The following is a 6,000-nucleotide window of genomic DNA, read 5'->3' as shown; positions in this document are numbered from 1 at the left end:
TGTGTGTGCAGCCCGGGAAAGGACTTGGGAAAGACTTTCTCAGCACTTCAGCATTTCGTAAATGTTACTGTTCTTGCTAAAGGGCTGTTCCAATGCCACCCTAAGAGCCCCAGGAAGTGCCCTTGTCACTGAGAATACATCTTCATGGTGCCATACTTTCCCAGTCCTTTGAGAATGACATCCTCATGGAACTAGGGGATGAAGTGAGAAGAGTTTTTAGCATGTTTTAAAACCTTTCACTTTTCTAAATTCATGCAGAACACCAGAAATTCAGAGCTGAAAATCCCAGAGGCCTTCTCATCTCATCCAAGAACCCCTGGCATTTACTAGGGGGCAGAATTGAAATTAGAACCCAGAGATCCTGACTTTTGTCTTCAGCAAAGTTGTTATGGCCAAGTGACAATCAGTTTACTCTTCCATGTGGGCATATAATCATATTTACATTGAAATTGAGATTATGTAAATATACTTTTCCTCTGCACAATAAATTTCTTGAAATTATAAGCATTTATTGAATGACAAGAATCACTGACAACCAGGGCCGGATTCGTTGGCATGTGACTGTGTTTTTGCACAGGGTCCCATGCTTGAAAGGGCCTTGTCTTGAGTCAAATGGCATCTGAGAATTCTTCATAATTTTTGAACAAGGAACTCTGTGATTTCATTTTGTATAGAGTCTTGCAAATTATGTAGCCAATTGTAACTACAAATGAGAACATCCCACAAGGAAAGTAAATTGAGCAGAAGCAAATAGACATGTATTTAATCTAATGTGTTTTGTAATTGAAGAACAAAGAAAGGAAGAGGGCTTTCTTTGTCAGGATGTGTGATTTTTAAAAATGGTTTACAACTCCTTCCTAAATGGTATTTTGAAGTTTTAATTTTATTTATTATTTATTTTGAGACAGAGTCTCACTCTGTTGCCCAGGCTGGAGTGCAGTGGCACAATTTCCATTCACTGCAACCTCTGCCTTGAGGGTTCAAGTGATTCTTGTGTCTCAGCCACTCGAGTAGCTGGGATTACAGGTGTGTTCCACTATGACTGACTATTTTTTTGTTTTTTGTATTTTTAGTAGAGACAGGGTTTCACTATGTTGGCCAGGCTGGTCTCAAACTCCTGACCTCAAGCAATCCACCTGCCTCAGCCTCCCAAATGCTGGGATTACAGGTGTGAGCCACTGTGCCTGGCCCTGAAGTTTTAATTTTAAAAGAAAGGCCCGCTTAATTTCTTGTGATCTCAAGGAAATTAAGAGATGAATCAAGGCACTAAAACAACAGGAGGGATGATGAAATTGCCAGGCAGCAGAGAGGCTGTGGTGACGCACAGTGCTCATTTCTCCGAAATCATCTCTTAGAATAATTTTATACAGCATTTCACAGCTTTAAAAGCTTTTAATGAGTTAATAAATTGCTCCAGATCTAACTGTTCTTTCTATACAGAAGTCTCAGTATATGGTGTGAAATTTGGAACAAAATTAAAAATGTTTGTCACAACCACTGCCCAGCTCTGTCCCCGTTTCAGCTTCGATTGTGTTCCGCCCAAAGACCCCTCACAGGAGAGAGGGAAGCCCATGTGAGCAGGCAGCAGAGAAGTTCATGTACAATATACGACATTTGGGGTTGAGAAATTATTTCAGAATAAGTTCTTTAATATCAAGCAGTATTTGCCTTTCCTGTCTGCTTCCTCTTTTCTGTTACTCTAAGTAATGGAGTATATTATGCTTCTCTCCTTTTGCTTTTGTGCCAGCAACTCAAAATTAAATGTCATATTTACTCTGGTATCCTAAGGGTTAACATTTATGCTTTTTCTTCTTCACATGCGTAAATCACTTCTGCTGCATATTGAAGTACAATGGTCATTTCAAAGGAAAGCATTTGCACTTGTCTGAGTCACAAGATGAACTTGCTGCTTTTTCCTTGGAATACTATTTTTACTTGAAAGTATGGCTGCCAAACTATGGTTATTTAGACCTGGGTATTTGGCAGATACTTTCTTTAAAATGAAGTAAGCCTGGCACTCAGGGGAAATAACAGAACATATTTCGGTAAATAAATTTATAAGATTTGAGCTTGCAAAAAAATTAGAATTTTGGACCATTGTATCTGCCATTAGGAACTTGACAATTTCCCAAAATCCAAAGACTTTACTAATGATATCAATGGTGATATTAAAGAATGTGATTTTTGAATAATGAAATGTATCAACAGTTGGATGATCTGCATGGCTACCAGATGAACCAGTATTTTACAAATAACCAATCCATAAGGGTATAAAATTGTGCAGAAGTAAAAGATCCATTCAAAATGGAAAGTAGACCAATGGATTTTAATGTAACTGATAGTGAAAAATTCATCAGTATAGTTTTAGTTTCTATATTGTAACAACCTTTAAGAAGCCACTACTTGTCAAATTTGGTGTAATATCAAAGAAGAATATCCAAAATTATCTGAAAGATTATTCAATTATCCCCCCTTTTTCAATTATTTGTCTATGTGAAATTGACTTTTCTTCACATACAAGTTGACTTTTCCTCATATATGTCAACCAGCGCAAAATATTAGAACAGATTGAATGCAGTTTTCTTTAGTTTAGCGAGACATTAATGAGATTTGCAAATATGAAGCAAGGCTGGACGTGGTGGTTCACGCCTGTAATCCTAGCACTTTGGGAGGCCAACATGGGTGGATCACAAGTCAGGAGTTTGAGACCAGCCAGGCCAACATGGTGAAACCCCGTCTCTACTAAAAAATACAAAAATTAGCCGGGCATGGTGACGCACGTCTGTTACCCCAGCTACTCAGGAGGCTGAGGCACAAGAATCGCTTGAACCTAGGAGGCGGAGGTTTTGGTGAGCCAAGATCACATCGCTGCACTCCAGCCTGGGTGACAGAGAGAGACTTTGTCTCAAAAAAAAAAAAAAAAAAAAAAAATCACAGGGACTGAAGCTCCTTGGCTGTTACTTCAGGGAGTTACACCTTTAACGCCTACACAGGAGGAGAACGCAAAGGGGATAGTCTCTGTTCTTACGTGCGGCACTGTTGGGGGTGGCTCCGTTTTCCAGAAGGGAGCATCAAAGACAAGACAGGTATTGACACCTTCTCAGGGCAGCTCTAGGTAAGCATTCTCTATCATGTAGAAAGAGCAGAATTCTCTTTGTATCTTCTGCAAGTGGGCCTCTCCAGCCAGGTCAGGGGAGGACTGGAAAACGCAGTGAATGTGAAAGTGAAGGAATTCAGCCCTGGTCCCCTATGCAGGCATGTGCAGAAGGCTGAGAATTTCTTCCTTCACTAGGGGATCAGTGCACAATGACTGCTGTGCTCCCTGTTTGTAAATCTCATTCATGGTCACAGGAACTTGAAACCCTTCATAGAGAGTATATCCACACACAGATGCTGTGGCCTGGCTCTTGCTTCCACAATACTCATCAGAGCCTAACATTGCCTCTGAATAAGAATAAAACATCATTTGTGTTACACTGATTTCAGCCTGTATTGGAAGACTGATTCTTGACATTTGCCACTTTGTATGTAGAGTCAAAATCTTGGCTTTCCTGTCCAACTGCTGAGCAGACAGCTACCTTCCTCTATTTCTAATTCAGCAAAGAGTGATTAGAACTACTCAGTGCTGGATAACTCTAACAGGTGTGGGAAGTTATGGAGAGCAGCCATTCTGGGTCAAGGGATGGAGAGCTGCTCTATTTGGGGCTGTCTGGGCAATAGCGTCAAGTATTAAGGCTTTCTGGCTGGCCAGGGGTTGTCTGGAGCCATGACCCTGGGTTTCCTATTTGCTTTATGTGCTCTGGGTCCTGGCTTTATTGTATTTTACATGTCAGCTTTCATTAAAAGGACCTGTTCTATGGATTGAGTTGTGTCCCCCAGATTCGTACATTAAAGCCTAAACTCCCAATGTGACTGTATTTGGAGTAAGGGAGTAATTAAGGTTAAATGACGTTGTAAGGGTGGGGCCCTGATCCCATAGGATTAGCGTTCTTAAAGAGGAAACACCAGAGAGCATTCTCTCCCTCCCTCCTCCCCTCTTCATCATGTGAGGACATACTGAGGAGTCAGCCCCAGGAAGAGGCCCCCACCAACACCCCACCCACCTGCCAGCACCTTGCCCCTGGACTTCCGGCCTCTAGAACAGTGAGAAAATAAATTTCTATTGTGAACCAGTCTATGGTATTTTGTTATGGCGGCCTGAACTGCCTATGACAACTTCTAATCCCTATGCAGCTTTTGATCCTCATGCCAACATGTGGACTGGAGGGAATATTTAAAAACTCAGAGTTCATTCTCTCTTTTCCTCACTCCAGGATTGAGTCACAGAAGGATTTTCTGACTCAGAGAAGCAGAGTTTACCTTCATGGGAACAACAGAGACGTGTGAGTGTGTGTGTGTGTGTGTGTGTGTGTGTGTGTGTATGTGTGTGTGTGTGTGTGTGTGTGAGAGAGAGAGAGAGAGAGAGAGAGACAGAGGGGGAGAGAGAGACCGAGAGAGAGAGAGATAGAGAGAGAGAGACAGAGGGGGAGAGAGAGACCGAGAGAGAGAGATTGTCCCTCGAGTTTTGCCTTTCTTGATGAGCTCTGGCCTCCGCTGAGCTTGGCTGGTAGTGGAAGGTCTGTGAGAAGAGAGAGAGTTCCAGTGTTTGCTCCTCTGACTGTGTCCCTCCGTGCTGATTGGCATGGGTCAGCCAACACCCTTGACACCCAAAGGCTGCAGGGTGATCCTTTCCTCCAGCCACTCTCTTGGTGCATTAGTTTTCTAGGGCTGCTGTAGCAAAATTGCTGCAAACTTAGTGGCTTAAAACAATGCACACTTATCACCTGATAGTTGAGTAGGGTAGATGTGCAACCCGGCTTTCACTGGGCTAAAATACAGAAGCTGGAAGGATGCATTCCCTTCTGGAAGCTCTAGGGGAGAATCCATTTCTTGCCTTCTCTGCTTCTAGAGGCCACCCGCATTCCTTGGCTCGAAGCCCCTCTTCCATCTTCACAGCCAGCAGCATCAGGTTGAGTCCCTCTCACGCAGCATCTCTGGGCTTTCTTCTGTCTCCCTCTTCCTCTTTTAAGAACGCTCATGATTGTATAGAGCCCACCTGGGTAAACACAACAAGGAGAGAGGCTGGGATGAGAGTGAGAGATGCCAGGTGTGTGTCAAGCTCTGCGGTAGTGAAGACAGGTAGGAGAAGAGGGACCTAGGGTAACTTGTTTGGTTACTGTTTAAGGATAATCCAGAATTATCTTCCTATTTTAAGAGCAGTTGACCAGCAATCTTAACTCCACCTGCCAACTGAATTCTCCTTTGCCATGGAGTGTGGTGGAAGATGTAACATCACCCACGTGAGGTAACATAGTCACAGGTTCTGGAGGCCAGGATGTGTGTAACCTGGGGAGTGTTCTGCCTCCCCAACCTGGGCTCAGGTCATGGCTCCACCTCCTTTTTTCTCTACCCCAGGGTGGCAATGGCCCCTCCTCTTGCAGGCCCAGGTCATGTCACCTCCAACCCCCCACCCTGCTGGTCTTTCTCAACCCTGTTCACATCCTTGTAAATAGTCCCAGTATTAAGCCTCAAGCACCTGGCTCAAGCATCCCATCTGTTTCTGCTGGGACCCTGGACTGATCTAATATATGTGCATGGGTGTGTGTGTGTGTGACCATGAATGTGTGTGTGAGATTATATGTGTGTGGTTGTATGATCATGGATGTATGTGATCATAGGCGTGTGTGTGTGTGTGTGTGTGATAATGGGTGTGTGCATATGATCATGGGTATGTATGATCATAGATGTGTATGTATATGTGATCATGGGTATGTGTGATCACAAGTGTGTGTGTGTGTGTGTGTGTGTGATCATGGGTGTGTGTGGTCATGTATGTATGTGATCATGGCTGTGTGTAATTATAGGTATATATGACTATTTGTATGATCAATGGTGTATATGAGTGTGTGTGTGTGTGTGTGTGATCATGGCTGTGTGTGATCATGTGTGCATGTGAATGTA

Source organism: Sapajus apella, unplaced genomic scaffold (genome assembly GCF_009761245.1).
Source record: "Sapajus apella isolate SASKATOON/1434 unplaced genomic scaffold, GSC_monkey_1.0 scaffold31, whole genome shotgun sequence".
NCBI classification, from domain to species: domain Eukaryota; kingdom Metazoa; phylum Chordata; class Mammalia; order Primates; family Cebidae; genus Sapajus; species Sapajus apella.
This window is presented reverse-complemented; position numbering follows the sequence as displayed.